The sequence below is a fragment of the Adiantum capillus-veneris genome, chromosome 10 (assembly GCF_014529385.1).
Source record: "Adiantum capillus-veneris isolate H3 chromosome 10, ASM1452938v2, whole genome shotgun sequence".
NCBI classification, from domain to species: Eukaryota; Viridiplantae; Streptophyta; class Polypodiopsida; order Polypodiales; family Pteridaceae; genus Adiantum; species Adiantum capillus-veneris.
This window is the reverse complement of record NC_140940.1, coordinates 114,526,722-114,548,047: the sequence shown is the minus strand read 5'-3', so window position 1 is coordinate 114,548,047 and position 21,326 is coordinate 114,526,722.

Here is a 21,326-nt window from a genome sequence, read left to right as displayed (position 1 = left end):
GGCGGCGCCACATGGCCACCGGGTATTCCCACCTGCGGGGAAGCAGGACGAGTCCACGGCCTATATATGCTGCAGCATGCCCCCATTGGGGGTATCGAGTTGAAATGGAGAGCTCTTTAGCATGGGCTATGGTGTGGGCGCCTGTGGCCCTCTGCAGTGGCACGTCCGACACCCGTCGGCAGCCCTGGGTGGCACTTAGTGCAAAGTGGATGATGACATGGCAGGGGTGTTCACGTGCCCAACCAGGTCAAAACTTTTGAAGGCAAGACGAGGGTGCACCAACGGCGCCGTCGGTGCCCCGCTTGGATAAGTGAGGATTCTCACAAGGCATGGGGCTCAAGGCAGGCCCATGAGGGGGCGCTTCACATGCAAAAAAGGATGGTCTAAAAATAGAGGGGCGAGTTGCTAACTTGGGAGTGACTCTCACGCCCAAAGGGGGGCAGTTTTTTGCAAGGTTGGATCATATGCAAGAACAAAAATACACTCTTTTCAAACATCATTATCTACGTTGAGCAATAAGTTTAGCAACCAAGCGGACAATGATACATACACCCAAATCATTTCAAGAAGCCAATTTAAAGGGTTTACACTCCAAAATAATTCAATTGAATCAATGAACAACATTGAAAGACTACTGAAACAACTCATATAAACTGATATTTAAAGGCATCAAAATAAGTATATGGGAGTTAATGAATACATCTTAGGTGAGGTGGGTGATAAAAGGATGGTGGAGCTAGAAATGCTCCTACTAGAAACAAGGGTCATGCCAATGGTGGCTGTCTGGAAGCTGCATCCATGATTGAGGAAGCTCTAACAAATGGGATAGGGGCTGCACCAAAAGCAACGGGAAATGGAGGAGGAAGTGCTCTATATGTGCGAGGGTACAAATCAAATGTGGGGATGCTCACGAGGTGTGTGGGTGGAACTACATTAGCTCCAAGGGGACCCTTGGGGGCTACAGCGAATGTGGTTACACTCCTATCAAATCCTGGGGGACACTTTGATTTTGAGGCAAATGTGGGGGTGGATGCTCCATCATATATGGTCCATGATACGACCGGGGCAAAGAAAGAGCTAGTTTTAGCTGATGTCATGCCGTCGTGACTACTATGAGATGTGTGCAAAGGTGGCTCCATGGACAAATCTGCTCTCTCTCACGCTATGGATGAATCTGCTCTCCCTCACGCTGTGGACGAATCTACTCTCCCCAAAACGATGTGCCTAGCTTTGCAGGGAGGCGTTGAGCTAGCGCAAGACATGGTCAAGTCCTCCTCATTGTTGATGCAATGTATGTGCAACACTAGACACTGCAAGGACAATGTACCCACTCCGGCAAAATAATCCAACACAACATCTCCCATGTTGGTAAAGGTACCTAATAGCCACCTGCACACCCACCCACACAAACCTCAAGAATTTTTTTGTGGAGTAATGAAGTCTAAACTGAGAATAGGTTTCAAGTACTTGGCACACGGAACGCCTCTACAAAAAGGCCTCCCACTACCATCAAGCGTCCACTGTGAGGGCTCTGTGCATGTTAAATTCTCCCACAAGATGTCATCTTCTACAAAGAAGCCACGTACATTTATTGCCATCTACCCGGTCATACCTTGGAAGCCGACTCCTAGCACCTCTAGGGGGCACAAATATGGCCAAGAAGAAAGTATTAACATGCAAAGAACATGAACAGCTATACATTTTGCAATGTAGATTTGATTGATGCGCTTTAACACAATCATATGGGCAAACCTGCCCCCTCTACATAGTCCTTAACAATTGTGTAGCTAGTCTCTGGGAGCCGTATGTGTAGTATCCTCAGTAAGAAATATTTATCTACCGTCGAAGTAACAATGGACAGATGCCCTGCACGACATGTTGCCATAATCATGCCATCTATTAGGAGGAACTTGGTTGCAATATAAAATGCTCCTTCCACAAGGTCGCTATCCCACTGGTTCCATAAAAAAAACTCCACTTGTCCCAACCATGTGCGACCTAGTGTGTGTGGGAAAGGCCATATATACCAAACGTGCACAGGGACCTACACACACAATTCCTTACCACTATCGCCTTGAGCAATGACTAAATAAGAAAAATCACATGGCTAACTTATCATTGCTTAGCACATCCAAAGTAACTTTTGCTAGCCTCTTGATATTAGCATGCAGTGCACCACGACCACCTTCTCCACAACCACTCTGGCCATATCCAAGAGCTCGTGCGGAGGTCTATCATGTGATGGTGAAGATGGAGGTGACTCATGGGTGGCCTGTCATGGTCGAGGGGTGAAGGAGAGCAATGGTGATCCCCATTCACTCACAACACTATGGATGACCTTTGCATGATTGCTCTCCACCTCTTCATAATCGCTTTCCACCTCAATCACTGCTCTCTTCTTTGTCTTCCCTTGCTCAGTTGGCAAGGGTTCTGGCTTGTCTGTTGTGGATTGTTTCTTTGTGTCTTTCTTTGCCTCTCGACGCTTGCTTGTGTTGGGAGAGAGTGCATCCTCTGGCTCAACGGCCTTCTTCCGTGAACCTCTATGCTCCGCTATTGAAAAAGGAAACCGATTTAGCAAACCCATTAACCATGGCATGACAAAGCTCAAAAATATATTGTACATTACCTACGTAAATGTCTTCCTCTTATGGCGAGCATTCCTTGTCGGGGTAATCCAACCACCAGGGGCACTTTCCCCAAGCTCTCATTGTCGTAGGTCATCTATCCACACATCTAGATATAAGCGTGTCTCCTCTCTCTCAAACGTGCACATGCATCACTAGGGTGCTCGGGAATGGGGAAGACTAGATCATCTCTCCACCGTCTGAAAAATGGTATACAATGTGAGATGCTAATACACCTATGAGAAAAATGTTGCATGGCACAAAAGTCCAACTTACAAAACATGCATAAAGAGATGACCACTAAAGTCACACCTTCTTTAGTGTTTTGATTGGAAACATCCCCCATGAATGTGCTATGCTTCTTCTCAACATGAGTAGAACAAGACCTTGCATATGCATTATACATGGCTTGCATGACATTTACAAATGGACGATTCTCAATCACTCCATGATTATTACCCTCTAGTGGCAAAATAACAATATGAAAAGGCTCTTGTGTGGTCCCTTGAACCACCTCCTTCTCCACCATCTTTGGCATCCCTGCTTATTGGTTTATGGTCACCATGCAATCGCATGCATCATTATATTCGTCCTCATTTGGCTCAAACTCATTCGCAAAAACCTCTTTTAATTTTCCACATGCTTTATGCAATCGATTCACCTTATTTCTACTTGCACATGACTTACGAGTCTTCCCTTTATGATTATCAAGCCACTCATATGCATTCTCCAACTCATACTCCAAGTCATCTAACTTGTCTAATGCACTCTCCATCTCCTCAAAGCATGATGCTCTATGCATTTTTTTGACAACTTTTCAAAGCCTTCTATACAAGTTGACCATGCACCATTTCTTGCATTTCTCTTCCTTTGAGCACTCATCAACCATGCATGTAAACCCATCAATTTCACGATTAATGCTCATGCAAAATTTGCATCTCTTCTTTCCCCCCATTATAATAATATGGGGAAAATGAAACAGAATTCAACATAACAATGGTGGTAGCATGCACTCCATTTGAGATTGCTCCAAATCTCCACAACCTTGCTACTCAACAAATTCAATTTGTATTATACACATTCTACTTTAGCTGCATCTACAGGTTTTGATTCAACAACGCAAATAGATTCTAATTTATCAACTTCAACTTTTGATTCAACAGCTTCAAGTTGAATATGCAGGTTCAGATTCAGCAAACTGCAAATTTTGATTCAATAGATTGCAGCTTTTGATTCAGTAGCTTGGAACTTGGCAAGTCGATTAAGTGTTGGGTTCTTTTGTGTGCAAGAATCTTGGGTTCTTGCTTCAAACTTAGTTCTTTTCATGTCAGTCGCTTGTACCTGGATCCTCTGTCTTGCAACCCTTCACTACTGCCCCTATTGCCTCTCTCACTAGGTACTTGCTTCAAACTTAGTTCTTTTCATGTCAGTCGCTTGTACCTGGATCCTCTGTCTTGCAACCCTTCACTACTGCCCCTATTGCCTCTCTCACTAGGTACTTTGATTCATCCATCTTCGCTTCCAAGCAACCACATTTGCCACCATCTTCTTTGCAATCTCAGTCTGTCATGTTGCTCATGGCCCTAGCACAGATCACTAGGCTCACTCTCAATCCACCATTACAGTGAATGCTACAATTCAACAACAGTCCCCTGATTCTTTGAATTGCTAAAAATCTGTATCTGTAGGTGCATTTTCACGTTGTTTCTTGCTCTTCAGCACACATGCCATAGCCCGCACTTTGTCATATTGAATGGTTGCTCGCTGCCTTAAGAAAGATGCTCTAAATAGATCAAGAGGCAGCCCTAAATTGATCAAAATTAGAACCTCTGATTTCTTGACTGCTCAAAATTCATCATTTTTAGGCTTGCTCCAATGCAATCACAAAGCTTGCAGCCTAACAAAGCTATAAACACATCAGGATCGCCAAATGTGTTGTGGTCCTTCAACACATAAAGAGCTCACTCTGAATAACCTCATATAGCGTGACATACATAGAGAACACCTCACTCATAGCAAGAGATTACACAAAGATAACTTCAGAGTGAATAGAACACAACATAAAGTAACTCAATCATATCAAAAAACGTATGAGAGATTTGATTTATGAAGAAGTTACATTGCTCATAACTTGATTACATGACTTAGAATAATGTCATGTAAGGTGTAGTCTAATCCCATGAAGTACGAAACACATAACAATTGTAACTACCCAAAAGAAGTTCTTGGCAAAATATTTGACTCACAGATTTCCGCCGACTCATTAGAAAATCCGACTCAACATTAAATCTGGCTCAGTAATATTTGATAAATCTAATTTAGCATATGATATCTAGTCAACACTTTTGCATCCCCAGAAGGAGTGACAAAGGAAGGTTTGTACCTTATGGAAATTGCAAAGCCTATAATGAGATTTTAGAGGAAATGAGTACCTTAATGAATGATGCAATTTCCATTGCTATAGTGAAACTGCAATTCAAAAGACTATCATAGCCCAATCGATAGCTAATGTTGATCAACTAGTTAAACAGGTAGTCAAAAAGATGAACTAGGCCAACACGTACAAAATGATAAACAACCTCAAATGAGGAAGTGTGATGTAACAAAAATAGCCTAGGAACTTTGAAAATAACTGAATTAAGAGAACTAGAGTAAGGATTTTTATGAGACTACTTTGAGAACATAGAGGATGAACTTAATTATCGGTAATTAATTATTTATGCATTTAACAAGTCCTCTCTCTCAAAGGGGAAAGGGGGAGACTTGTTCTAAGCCTAGCATGGTTGCTTGATATGCACTATGCATGTGATTGGCTAAGCTTGTAGGTGTCCAATCAAATTGAAGCTTGAGCTAGAAGGAGGGGTTGACCAAGGAGGCTAGGGGTGTGCTTGGGGGGTATACTCTCTCTCTCTCTCTCTCTCTCTCTCACACACACACACACACACACACACACACACACACACACACACACACACACACACACACACACACACACACACAAGCTCATTCTCACTTGGTGAAAGTTCAAGAACTCCATCTCCTTTTCCAAGCTTGTTGAGAAGTTGAGAGCCTACAACAATACTAGTCTTGGCTATGGAATGCAAATCCAACCAAGAGCCACGCTCCAATGCTTAAGCTTTCCGCCTTCTTCATGATCATTATTATGCTATTATGCTATGCTATGCAACAAGAGTGATGATAAGTGAGGAACTATCTCTTTCTCGTATGTTACTTCTTCCTCTTCCCTACCTTCATTCCCTGCTAGCTCTCTCCACCTTCGAAGGTGTTTGAGGCCTTGGGACTAAGGTTGGGGATGGTTAATGCTTTTACAAAGGTTATGTTATGCTTGTGATGCATGAAGTTTTCCATCTTCGTTGCATCACCTAAGTTTCAAGGAAGCCAAAGACTGTATTGTATCAAGTCCATCTTTATGGGAAAATCTATAATGCAAAATCCTATTAGAGGGGTGACCGGCTCCACATAAATCCTGTCCTCAATTTCTCTAATTCTCTCTTGCAAAAGTATTGTTCATGCCAAGTTAATTAAGTATAATGGTTATGTTGCTCTCTCTCTCTCTCTCTCGCTCTCTCTCACACACACACACACACACACACACACACACACACACACACACACACACACACACACACATTTTCAAGCATGCTAATTTATCCATCATTTTTTAACAATTATTTATGAAAAATAACAAATGCTTTGTAGTTTTAATTCAAATTTGCATGTTTTGGCTCCAAAGCATTGCACGATAGTGCTAGAGGTAATAATGGCAATTATAACCTCTCCCTTTTTCTCATATCCATCTTCACAATTTTCTTCTATTGTTGTTTTAAAGAGTTATGAGTGCAAGTGGAGCCAACACTTTGTGTTGTGCGCAGCACGAGAGTGCTTCCGCTATCAAAAACTTCTTTGAAGAAGAGTTTCTTTATTGTGCTCCTTGCTCAACACCATTTCATAGGAAGAGAGCTTGTCACCACCACTATGTAAAGCCTTTTTGAATATGCGATGATTGCAAGGATGTAGTTGCTCGGGTGAAATGCCTGCAATGTTCGAAGGAAGAATGCGAGCCTCTTCTATTTTGTACACATTGCGTGCCTTACTTGTGGGCCAACATTAGAGATAGAGCGGCGAGGATCGTTTCATGTCCCAATACTATATTTTTGTACATTTTTTTTGAAAATAAAATCCATGTCCTCTAATTTTTTCACAAAAAAAAAAGAAAGAAATACCCAAATTTGAATATTTTTATAATACAAGCGATAATAGCACTGGAAATAAGAATGGTAATACATGCAATCATACTAGTGATAATATGCATGGTAAAATTTAATTTGCAAAAATATGTCCTCTAGTTCCCCTCTCTCTTCTTTGGCCAACCCATTTTAGACTCTCTCTCTCTCTCTCTCTCTACAAAATGTGGTGAAGGGTTGTGGTAAATGATATGAAAGTTTATAGTGATTGCACAGAAGAGGATGTTGGGCTGTCACAAAGATAATATACTTTGGATACATGAAAAAGTATGGTATGGCTTATTGTAAGCCTATTGCAATGCCCTACTAGAAATTGAACTTGGGGAATGATGTAGGTCAATTACTTGAGAATGTTGCCAGGTACACGAAAATTGTGGGTAGTTTACTTTAATTGAATATCCCACCTCTAATACTTGGGCTACAAATTTGGATCGTTGTATCAGTTTATGCAGTCTCATAGAAAAGAAACACTTGTATGTAGTGAGGTGCACATTCCATTATGTGAGTACTACTTTGGATTATGCACTTTATAATAGGGTTGATGTTGATTTCCAACTCTATGGTTAAACAAATGCATATTGGGCTAGTAGCACATACAATTGTAAGTCTACTAGAAGATTCATGTTTTCACTTGAGTATGCTTCTATCACATGGAGTAGCAAGAAGCCATCTACAATTTCTCTATCAAGTACAGAGGCAGATTATAAGGGTTCTGTAGTGGTGGCATGTGAGGTAGCATGGCTATGATTTCTACTTCAAGACTTTGGAGAATAGGTACAAAGGTTGGTTGTCATCTATTTTGACAACCTTAGCAACAAATAATTCGCTCAAAACCCTGTGTTTCATCCATGGAAAAAGCACATTTAGTTGCACTACCACTTCATCAGAGAGAGGTTCCTAGAAGGAAAAATCGACCTTGAGTATGTGATGATGGATGAGTAGGTTACATATATCTTCACAGAGGCCCTTGGAGTGCAAAAGCTATTAAGGGTTTGAGAGATGCTTGGCATACGAGAGATGGCATTCACGTTGTGGGGGAGTGTTCAAAAAATCAAGCTCAACATGTACTACTCCTTGTTGACTATCACCCCCTACAATCATCATCACTGGCACACCTTGGTTAATACACACATTTTTGCTAGTGATACTACAGCTGGACCACACCGACTTCGTCTACCTACCCGACTGATGGCACATTTATCCATCCACCTCACTCCCTAGTGGTTTACTCTAGACCATTGTACTAGTTTCTCTTTATGTTTTAATTTTTAATTTTATGCAGTGTAGACCTCTTATCTTGTGTTGGTGAAGAAGAAGAAGAAGAAGAAGAAAAAGAAGAAGAAGGGTTTTGCCTCCATCTCTTTATGTGTGCTTGCAAGAGCTCAAGCTCTCTCCTTCTCTCTCTCATTAATTTTGGAAAAAACTTCATTAATTCATCAAGCAAGAGGGGTCATTCTATTCATGTCAACATTTTAAGAGAGGGGTTATTTATGTACTTTACAAACACATATCATACAGGGGTCTCCTTAGCAGTGGACACACAAAGATCATTATTTGCTCATTCAATTCAAGCGGTGTGAAGAGGGTATCTCATTATGTTAAGAAGAGTATGTGAAAAATTTGCTAAGAATTTTTGGATTTGATGATTGTAAGCAATACACGCAGGAAGTTAAGTTTACATGATGGTGGAGATCCTGCAAATTATCCTCTATGAGATAGTTGCTGGTTGCATCATTTATGTATGCATTACAAGGTCAAATATTCAGTTTGAAGTCTCACAAGTGAGAACATTTAGAATAGCCCAGGGTCTAAGAATTGGCAAGTAGTGAAGAGGATATTTTACTTCTTGAGTGGCACTACACATCTTGGGTTGTTTTATCCCAAGGGGGGGATCATTGCCATCCAATTTACATGCTTTTTCTTAACTTGGATTGGGCTAGTTTCTTTGATACTTGAGTATCCACAAGTGGTTTTTGTTTCATGCTTTGCAGACCATGTGTATCTTGGTTGAGCAAGAATCAACCTACTATGACAACCTCTAGTTGTGATGTGGAGTACAAGGCACATTTCATAGTCATGGTTGAGTGTGTGTCACTCACATGATTTATGGATGATTTGGGAGTTGGAGAAGAGTCTGGCAATCTCATCTACATTGACAACCAGAGTGCATTGATAGTTTTAAGGAACACAGTCTTTTCAGATCGTATAAAGCACATTCAAGTGTAGTTTCACTATGTCAGAGAGAGACTCTCTAAAACTTTATAGCTCATGAGGTTGAGTGGGTGAGCTAGCCCAATATGTGCTTGTTTCTAACCACTTTTGTAGGCAATTGGCATGGAAGACATGGTGAACTGTTGAATGTTTAAGCTAATCTATTTGTAAGCATACTCACCAATCTTCTTAATAATGTAAAATGGACCACAATACTTAGGTAAAAGTTTAGTATGTGCCTAGTTTTCAAAATTTTTGAATGCTCTGGAACCTTGAGAAATACCCACTCTTTCTTTGTGAACGAGACTTGGTGGCATTCCTCATCTCCAAGAGTATTATACTGGTTTTGAACCTGTTAGCAATGTTGTTAGCAACTCTCAACATATCAAAATGTTATTTTAAGAATCCTTAATCAAACGTATTCATTCAGTGGCTAATTTGACGGCCATAAGAGACCGATCTTGATACCCATACATGAGCATAAATGGCATGAACCCTATGCAAACATTCTTTGCACTATTGTAAGAAAATTTTAACAAGTAGATGGTCTTTTCAGTTTGATAACCATACATGAGCATAAATGTAATGAACCCTATGCAAACATTCTTTGCACTATTGTAAGAAAATTTTGAAACAGGTAGATGTTCTTTTTAGTTTGTCTGCTTTTTACTAACATAAGCTCGTATTATATCTTCTAGCTCCCTAAGGATGATCAATTGTACTCAAGTTAATATTAGTGCCAAGTTTATGAAATACTACTCTGTAAAAATGGAAATCAAGTTTCCTACCTCTATCTCTAGCAATTTTAGAGGGAAGTCCATATAACTCATACAAATTCTCCATGAATAGTCTTGCTAATTATAGAGGATTAACTGTAGTGTTTGTAAGAATAAACCTACACATCTTGGTCAAATAGTCTACTCCTACCCAAATGAAGTCTTGGACACAAAATTCCATAGGTAGACCAACAACATAATCCATAGAGATGCTTTCTCGTTTTCCATTTGGTATGTCTAATGGCTATAAAAGCTTGCATAGCTCGTGATCCACAAGGCCTCATATAATCCATAATGATGCTTTCTCATTTTCCATTTGGGATCTCTAATGGCTATAAAAGCCTACCTACTTGTGATCCTCATATTTTGTCCCTTGACATCTTTGGAAATCCATTGTGTACTAGTGTACGTCCTTATGTAGACTTGGCCATTAAAGTTTCCTACATCTCATGCATATGTCCTTTAAATACTGGGTGACTTGCACTTGGAGTGTTGTGTCAATAAATAAAAAACTGTTGTGTCAAGTGTCAAAGTCCCTGGGTACACATACTCTTCCCTTGTGGAATGGATACACATCTTTTATAGAAAAATTCTACCATCACTCTAGTTTTGCTTGTAAAATAGTAGAAATATGTGTAGAGTTGAATGATGTATGGATATTAGAGCAAGAATGATCCCTAGAATGGTTGTAAGCAAGGATATCATCTAAGAAGACAACTACAAATTTACACAAGTAACATCATAGGACCGTGCCCATAAGTGTCATGAATGAAGCTAGAGCATTGGTCAACCCAAAGGGAAGAACATGATATTCAAAATTTCCAAACGTTGTTTGGAAAGCTGTTTTAAGAACATCCTTGGTATTAATTTTTAATTGATAATATCCCATTTGTAAATCAATCTTGATGATGTATATAGCCCCATAGAATTAATCAAATTAAAAAGCTCATCAATAGTGGGCATAGGACACATATTCATTATGGTAACTCCAATGTATTTGGAATTTACATTGAACAAGCTTACTTTCTCACTTAAAGCACTAGGGATTCCCATGGAAAATAACTAGGCCTAATGAAATCTTTATTGAGATACTCAACAAGTTGGCATTCCAAATCTTTAGCTTTAGTTTGACTAAGCCTATATGTTGGTTTGCTTGTAGGTTTAGTGTCTATCTACACATCTATAATATGTTGTATTTTTCTCTCTTGAGGTAGACTTGAAGGTAAATCATTTCAAAAAATATCTTTATAGTCATGCTTAACTCGATTAAGTTCATCACATTGAGAACAAAAATTCAAATTCTTTATCTTCATCTACGCAAAAAGTAGACATGCAGCAACACAAATAAATATCCTCTATTTCATTTGTTTTTTGGAGTAGCTATGATTCAATTGTACATATAGTAGAAGAAGAAAGGGCATCCCATTCTCCAAAAAGCAAAGCATGAATAGCATTAGCCTCAAATTGTAGAGAGTGTTATGTTGATAAATACACTTCAAATGAGTTCCTAGGTTATACAACCATTCACACTAAGAATTGCATCAACCCTTGATATGTTCATAACCTAAAAGTTGATGCTCATAGGATGATCCTTGGCTTTTAGTGTCAAATCTTGTACCCTAGTGCTCCAAATATCTAATTTTACTCTTTGTATGTGGAAGCTTCAATTGCTCACCAAAGCATAGTTGAGAAATCTATGGATTGCCCATCATTGATGACTATACACACCATGTGCCCATTAATGTAGCCCTTCAAGGGGACTGATGCATGTGGAGCCACTATTTGTGCTACCACATTTAAGCTACAAGTAAGCACTCATGTGCTTTCATAGAGTGAGAGATCCATCTTAGTAAAATTTGCAAATGGATCTATCTATAGTAGCTGGACAAGGTATAGGGCCTTTTCTTTACCATTAACTACTTGCACTTGTGTTCAAAGGGGATTGGTATGCTTGTATAAAAGGCACTTGAATCACAAATTATCTTTTTGCCTTTAAGAAAATCTAGTAGATAAAGGACCTCTCATGCCCTTAAAATCTTATTTTCAGCTCCTTGATCATGAAAAGTCATCTTGCATTTATGGTTATGATTATTGTGAGAACAAATATGAGTATAATTTGTCAATCATTGATCTTGTAGCCCCTTTTCATCCACGTGGTATACTAAATTTTTGTAGACAGAGGACCTCTCGTGCTCTCAAAGCCTTGTTTGCAGCTCCTTGATCATGAAAAGACACCTTGTATTTATGGTTGTGATTATTGTGAGAAGAAATATGATTATATTTTGTTGATCATTGATCTTGTAGCCCCTTTTCATCTGCATGGTTCAGAAATTGTATCTACCAAAGCTAAAGGATGCAGGTGAGTGATCTTATCTCTTACTTTTGGGTGCAATCCTTGTAGGAATCCTCATACTTTTTGATATGTGTTGATGTTATTGAGATTGAGGATCACTTCCAGATAGTCTAAAATGTAATTGTTCAGAGACGACATATGTATGAAGGACTCATCTCAAGCTCACCAATTTAGACCACAGTCTTTGTAGGAATAAATTTACACATCTTGGTCAAATGGTCTACTACTAGCCAAATACAGTTGTGGCCATGAACTATCATAGGTAGACGAATAAATTATTCCATACATATGACTACCTTGAGACCCTCATCTTTTGGCATGACATCTTTGCCAATTTATCATGTACTTGTGTAAACATGGCCAATAAAATTACCTTCTAGCTAATGCATATATCTTTTGAATACTAGGATGAATTGCGCTTGGACTATCATGACACTAAAAGAAAAATTGGCATTGAGTTGCAAAGTCCCTAGGTACACATACTCTTCCCTTATGCAGTTGATATCCATCCTTGATTAGTTTTTTTTTCATCGGTATAGTTTTCTTGTAAAAAAGTAGAACTATGTATAGAGTTTTCTGGTGCATAGACATCACTAGATCACGATGGATCCCTAGAATAGATATAAATAAGGATATTGTGTAAGATGACAACTACATATTTACCTAAGTAATGTTGTAGGACCATGACCATAAGTGTCATGAATGAAGCTGGATCATTTGTCTACCCAAAGGGAGGAATAATAAATTCAAAATGTCTAAACCATAATTCAAAAGATATTTTAAGAATATCCCTAGCATTAATTTCGATGATATCTCAATTGTAAATCAACCTTCATGAAGTATATATCCCTATCCAATAACTCAAATGAAATCCTAATTGGAAGTGGGCATGAGACACATATTCATTATGGTAACCTTGTTTAGACCCTGATAGTCTTCACACATACACATAGAACCATTCTTCTTCCTCACTTAAAGCACTAGGGATGCCCATGGAGAAGATCTGGGTCTCTAAAAACATTTTCTGAAATACTTGATTAACAAGTTGGCATTCCAATTCTTTAGCTTTAGTTTGACTAAGCCTATATGTTGGTTTCTTATAGGTATATTGTCTGGCTATACATTTACACTATGTTGTATTTCCCTCACTAGAGGTAGATCTGAAGGTAAAAGTCGTCTAGAAAAACATCTTTATAGTTGTGCAAAACTTGATGAAGCTCATCACATTGAGAAACAAAATCAAACTGTTTATCTTCATGTACATAGAAAGTAGAGAAATAGCAACACAAATATGAATCCTCTATTTCATTTGATTTCTGGAGTAATTGCAATTCAGCTATACTTTTAGTAGGAGAAGAAGGGAAATCCCATTCTCCAAAAAGTAATACATGACTACAATCAGTCTCAAATTGTAGAGTTTTATGCCAGTGATAACTACTCTTTAAAGTAGGTTCTACATTATACAATTGTTCACACCCAAGAGCAACATCAACTCTTGAGATGTTGATAACCTTGAAGTTGATGCTCATAGGATGGCCTTGAACTTCTAGTGGCACACCCTTTATGATAGTGTTCCAACTATCTTATCCTTGCCCTTGCATAAGAGACATCGTATAATTGTATGTACTCGTTGTATAAGGAAGCTTCAAAAGAATAATTGTGAAAGTTATGGGTTACCCCTTCATCAATGATTGTACACACCTTGTGCCCATTAATGTAGACATGCAAGTGGACATATTCATGTGGGCCCACTAGTTGCTACAGTAAGCAGTGAGAGACTTTCTCTTGAGTAAACTTCACAGATGGATTTAACTACAATAATTGGATAATGTATAGGGACTTGTCCTTACCTTTGATTGCTTCTTTGTCATTTCCATTGCCTTTTTCTTGCTATGTGTTTGTGTTCAAAGGGCAATCCTTCTTGGTATGCTTGTCTAAAAGTAAATTGATGCACAAAGTTTATTTCCTTTCCTTTGCAGAGGTTTTTGTAGACAAAGGACCTCTAGGGCCCTTAAAGCCTTCTTTGCATGTTCTTGATCATGAAAGTATTTCTTGTGTGTATGGTTGTGATTATTGTGAATATTTGTGTGAGCAAGAGCTATTGATTGTTGAGATCATAGCCCCTTTTCATCTGCATGGTATTCTAAAGCTTAAGAAAATGTATCTTCTAAAGTTTTAGGATGTAGATGAGTGATCTTATCTCTTGTATTTGTGCACAATCCTCGTAGGAATCTCTGTAATGTTTGATATTCTTTGAGGTTATCAAGCTTAAGGATCACTTCTCAATAGCATGAAATGTAATTGGTCGTGGATGATGTAGGCATAAATCACTCATCTCATGCTTGCCAATTTAGATCATCTTTGTTGCTGGGAAGAAAATGCCTATGGAGCATGACTCAAAAATGCTGCTAGGGTGTAGGAGTTTTTGTTTTGATTTAATGACATTCACCACTTGTAGGTCTATTGGGGTACCATCATAGCATAACTCTAATGACCGACAATCATTATCAGTCCGGAGAGATGAGCTACCCAACTAGGGCATGGAAACACTCACCAACCAGTGAGCTAATCATGGCAACACGAATGGAGACTATATGCGGTGAGCTTCTCAGCTTATGGAGGAGCTAAGCAACACATTGATTAGTGTTAATGAAGTCACGTGAGCAGCTCAAGGACTCCATATCCACACACCTCATGAGCTCTCACTAAAGAGTGATCTCAACAAATGAGGCTAAGAACTCTAATTCCATCTACACACTGACTTATACACCTGGGGTAATAATATGCAATATTTGGGCGCCCAAGGCCTTTAGGGCTCCACAACTTACTAAATCTGCCCATAACACGTTACAAATATTTCAATGGCTTGAAATAAATTCAAAAATTACAATATGTGGCCATTTTGGAAAAAATTAAAAAATGTGTAACTCTAATCTTCACTGCTTCTTCATATTTGTCTTTGATGTGCACTTGTAAGGCGCCTTTAACAACTTCCCTTAGCTGACATTGGCTCAGTTAACAAGGCCTTTCCTTTAAAAGTGAACTCATTTCAAGAGAGAAGTAGAGATGATGGGCTTTAGTCCCTTGTGCAAAAATGTGTTGATTGCATCTTTGTTTCAGTCCTATCCTTGCCTCTATACGCTCGCAACTTCAAATCCTTCATCCAAGAAGAGGTCTTCAAGATCTCTCGCCTTGCCAAAATAAATTTTGACGCTGGTGGTCCCATATCATGCCCTTGATTGCTTGCAACATTATTTTGTGACATATTCTTGGCTATATGTATCATAAAGATATTTTTTAGCTCCATGAGTGTAGCTAAAATTGTGTTGATGGCCACCAAATTCTTCTGGTTTGGTTGGTGGAAGAGGACATTAAACTTGACCATATCAACAAGCCCATTGTTGTAATGCAACACATCCCTTTCCTCAGCCACACACATTCCATAGTCTCCTCAATACCCACAAGTGCTGCGGTTTGGATGTTGAATCAATGATTTGCCAAAAACCTTGGTCGGACGACATTGTTCTCAAAATTTGTTGTGAAATTCACATTTTCAAAAAATTAAATTTGCAAAATTGGATTTGCTTATAGCTTTTCTCCTCTGCTATGAACATGCATTATTTTGTTCGCCCACTTACACCAAAATTTTGATAAGTTTATAAATGAGATAATCTTCTTTGCTGCATGGGAAGACCCTCTTATATGGAGAAGGGCCAATTAGTTGGCTCAAAAAAAAAACCCCACTAAGGGGGTTACCTCAATGTGAAATATTTAGTTAAGAACTCTAGCATGCAAAAGCTACACAGAGGAAACATGGGGATGGAGAAGATCTTGCCTTGGCCTTGCTAGTGCTGAGGCGCCCTCGCTCTTATAGAGAAAAATGTGCAGGACGATTGTCTTAGCATTTTGGAAGAAGTCCCATGAGGTATTTATTTGGTCTCAATCCCTCCTTACTACATGCTAGTGTCTTGTCACGCTCGTGGCCCTCCTTGGATTAGTTCTATCATGTAAGTTGAGAGATGAGAGCATGCACAACATGTCAATTCCATTCAAGGCTCCGTGTCACTTCACCTCCTCCCACTCTCTCTCTTAGCTTTGATTCCATTGGAAGGCCACTAGCCTTTTGAGGTGACAATGAGCACTCCTAGTTCAACCAACACTCCCCCCACCCCCCTTGGCTTTATATAGCTATGCCATACACCTTGGCCTAGGAAGGGTCCATGTGTGGTTGGCATGAGCCATGTCCACTTACTAATACATTGACAAAATATGTTTCCAAATAACCACAACACATGGGAAGAGATGCTCTCTAATTGTCTATGGGCCTACCGCACTTATTGCAAAGTATCTACTCATTTCACTCCCTTTGAGTTGGTGTTTAGGAATGAATCAATCTTCAACTGTTTAAGTTCAAACCAATTATTTACATTTTCTATCATATGAGGTTGAGATGATCAAGCTATGCTTAAACAAAGGACATAGTTGCACTATAAACATATGATAGTTACTGGCAGATGCTTGCATTACCCTCACTAAAACCTACATGCAACCTTGTAGAAAGCATGCTACATATGCAGTTTAAAGCATGCTACATTTTCTTTAAAGCATATTGGCATGCTTCCGAACAACTTTTGCTACATGAAGCTCTCTAAATGCCATTCTTTACTCTATCTGGTGGTGGAAATAGTATATGTGTTGAGGCAGACATCACTTAAGCAATAGTCCCATGCTTAACCTCTATAATGGATATTGATTTTATTGCTCTAATGTTCTTGTTTGTGCAAGAGAGGCACAACGAATTGTGAAGCAAGTGCATGAAGCAAGGCTTCTAATGAACTTCACATCTTTGTTAAATGCACAAATTGAAAGCGGGACAAGTTATGCAATAGTTTTACCTCCTACTAGGCAAAGTCAACCATAGGGCCATTCCAAGTTCTCATATCACTTTGCAGCAGTTGTGTGGGAGCTCTAATGGAGGAAGAACTTGTATGGTCTATTTTCGTTTCCATGCTCACATACATACCACCCATTGTGCTTTGTGAAAATTTGCTCAACATACCATGAATGTGTCAAATAGGGTTATACTCAGATAATTCCTAAGTCAGCAAATATATAGTGATGTCATATTTTTGCAACTTCAAGCGGTCTAAAACAATGGGTAGTTGAGATTTCAATTAACGCAATGGCATGGAGTGACTCGAACATGCTGCTTAGTGACCAACATTCATCTAGTAATGGTAACTACATTATACAGTTTGCTCCTTTGATGTTTATGGATAAATACTTGAAGATTACTACCCAAAGTACACTTGGTTTACCAATTTTTAGATGGTCTCATCACTCCTCTAGCGGTCATCATACAAGTCGGACCTTGAAGTGCAACTGTAGCGAAGAACTTGTTCTCCAACCCTCAATATTATATTAAGTATATTATGTAGACAACTACACAAAGTATTATCACCACAAAAAATATGAAGGAAAGTGAGGAATGTTTATATAGTGCATTGGATAGCATTTCATTGCTCAACAGTAGGTGTTCTTTCATTGCTCTATCAAAGACTAACATTTAGGAGAGCTTTAATGAAAAGTTGCAATAGGTTTAATGCAAGCAGTGTTTTTCTCAAGTTATCCATGAGGGACCCATTCAGTGGATTAATGAACACCCAATGGATAAAGAAAGCCCTGCTATAGCAACTCCAATAGCAACACAATTGCCAAGGCAACATGTGTTAGCACTACACCAATTGATCATGGGGTGCGTTTTATTTGTGAGCTTTTGTTTTCATGCTTTTGCATTTGAAGCTGATTTTTTGAGTTTTTTTCCACTTATGTATTGTCATCAAAGTTACACATTGATGTATAGTTTATGCCAAAACAATTAACACTTGCTAAAAATGGATGGTAAACCATGTGCGTGGCATACAAGTGAAGATGATGAAGTGGATAGTAGAAAAATTCACATAATACCATAGTGTAGGGAAACCTACCAAGAACCACAATACTATCCAAAACGATTACATAGAGTTTATCATTGACACAAGCACCAACCTGAATACAAAACCTTGTGTCAACCTCAAAACAAAATTGTCACGCTCTTGTAATATCCTAGGAAATAACTTTTAAAACCTAAATTCAAGATAATGTTGTGGATGACCTATGACCAAAGAGTCAAAATTACCATATCGATTAAATAAGAAACACTAACCAAATAGCTAATATAAAAAATTGAGTCCGGTTCATTTACAAAACAAAATGCACCGTGCATGGGTGACCTGACAAAAAGACAATACATGTGTTTGCAAGCAAGAAATTTCTTTTAAGCACTTTCTCCCTTTTGAAAGGCAGGTCATGTACAACTAGGCTCTTATTTGTTGTGGACATCATAAAAACTCTCCATGAGTACTCAAAAAATGACATGCGGCCTTTGTGTTTGTGAAAACTCCTCCATAAAGGTCACAACCATGCTTCTAGCTACCTGTCATATTTTGTGTGCTTCTTTAGAAATCTCATGCCTCCACTTTTGCCTTCTGTTCCTACCTCACCATGCATATATCTCTGTATTTTCCACTTCAGCTTGAATACGTATCGCATCCATACATTCCTCAATAAATGTTATGGATTAGCATATCATTATTTATGATTGATTGTCACTTATGGCTAGAGTAAAGAAAAGTAGATGTACATCCATATAGATGATCACAACATATCATATGGTTGGTCTTTGACGGATGACCATATTATTGACAACCATATCATTATTTATGGTGGAAGGATAGAAATAGAGAGTGCCATATTCATGACCATTTATAAATGATATTGAGGAATTTCCATAATGATGTCTACATATCATTTTTTGTATTAATTACCATAGAACCCCAACCATATAAAGGAGTTGCATCTATGGCTTCAGATAGCAACAAAAATGTGCTATCATTTTTCGTATTCATTACAAATAGACCCCCATCCCTATAAAGGAGAATAGTAGCATCTATGGATTTAAATAGCAACAGACATGTGCCATCAATGGCTAAAGACAACCATGTCAACAAATAGAGAGAAATGATTATGTGAAAGACGGTGGATTGTCATAGGTGAGCATATAGATGTCAATGTAGATGATTCTACAAATGAACATAGACATGAGGTTATAGATGACCTTATGTATGTGAGTTTTATGGTGATTGAACATTGGCATCATGGTCTCGTAGTACACCATAGTCATAAATTTTTTGTAGCCATAGAGTCATTGTTAGATCACAAGAAACCTCTGCAAGGGTAGTGGAATACACCAATTTCTCCCCTTTCCAAAATGTTTTTTTTTGAATCACTATTTGATACAATAGTGCAATGCCATACACCAGGACCATACTATTTTGATAGACCTTAGGTGGGAGGACGACCAAAAAGATGACTCTAGTGTGAACAAGATGTTTCATTCAATGTCAAATTGTAGCGAAACTTTCTAAGGTGGGTTATAAATGAATCCCCTTGTCCTGCAAAGTTTTCTTTGCGATTGGAGTCACATTGCCACACCAATCCTCTTATGTGCAACCCCCATAATTTTGTCATGATCATACACATGCAAGCATCAACAAACTTTACCCCCTCTCTAAGGCATACATTCCAAGTAAAGATTAAGTGGAAGGAGTGTGTGGACACCGTTAGCCAATCATATTGCACATATAGAGAATATAATAACAAATATCGTGCACTACTAAAAATACTACTATAAGCACCATATGTATCATCATGGACACCCACACTCAACTCATAAAGCATAAAATGTAGCTATGTGCACCGAACAATATAGTTGTCATCACCCTCCTTGTTGCCTTCTCCTTGTTTCAAGACTTGATTGATGGGAAATTCGAAGGGCAAATCAATAGTTTAGCAAAAGGGGTGCCTACATGTATGTGTGGGTGTGTTGATGGGTGGAAAGATTAAAAAAGAGATTAACAGAAGTTATCTTGCTTGCTTAGGGAGAGCTCTCGAGCTACCATGGCCATGCTCTTGGATGTAAGCCACAAGCATTTCATCTTCATATGGTGTCCACGGCCCCTTCTCTAGACCAAGCTTGTCACAACCAAGGGATCGCCCCATTTTCTCTTTATCTCTCTCTAGCAATCTATTACACAAACTAGTCGGCTCTCCTATATTCTATAATTTCAACTTGTGACTAGTAGCTTATTATGCTGATGACTGGCTAAGGAGGGTGAGTGACGACTAGCTAGAGGGGTGAAAAAAATAGACTGCATGTAGTGCCTTAGCACACAATATAGGCATGCACATGATCACATGGAGAGCTAGGCTGGCTCGTGAGGGAGAAGAGATGGTAGCCCTCTAGCTAATCAAGCATCATGCAATAGCGGTGCGACATTTGAAGCTGAGCATGGATTGGAGGGTAATGGATAGTGCTACTGATGCTAATGCACAGATGATGGTAATTATTGAGAGAGAGAGAGAGAGAGAGAGAGAGAGAGAGAGAGAGAGAGAGAGAGAGAGAGAGAGAGAGAGAGAGAGAGAGAGAGAGACGGAGGGAGGGGGGGGGGCATTAAAGCTCACATTAGTCCAACCATGGCTGGCTCTAAAGACTACAATACACACATCTATGGTGCCAAAATGGACTCTCTCTCTCTCTCTCTCTCTCTCTCGTTTGTGCATGTTAAAGAGGAATCCAAGAGCCCCTTCTGTACCTTCTCGACTATCTTCTCCATCACGTTGTCCATGTAGTCTATTTGTGCTTGCTTGCTACCGATTCTCTCTCTCTCTCTCTCTCTCTCTCTCTCTCTCTCTCTCTCTTTGTGGCCCAAATAGGTTCTCATTATCCATTTTGCAAGGTTTATAGTAAACATAATTGCTATTACAAGGATAAATCACCTGTTGTCAATACCCTAGTCCCTGTAATATGTAAAGTGACAATCGCTCTACAACTGCCACATCAACATGTATAATCATGACCGCTTTGTAATTGTCACCTATATGTAGGTAGTGTACTGGCCCCCCTCTCCGACAACCATTCATGGTTGAAAATGGTCATGCACATACGATTACTGTAATCAGGGCTCCTGACCTCCACTGTTTGCCCATGATTAACGAG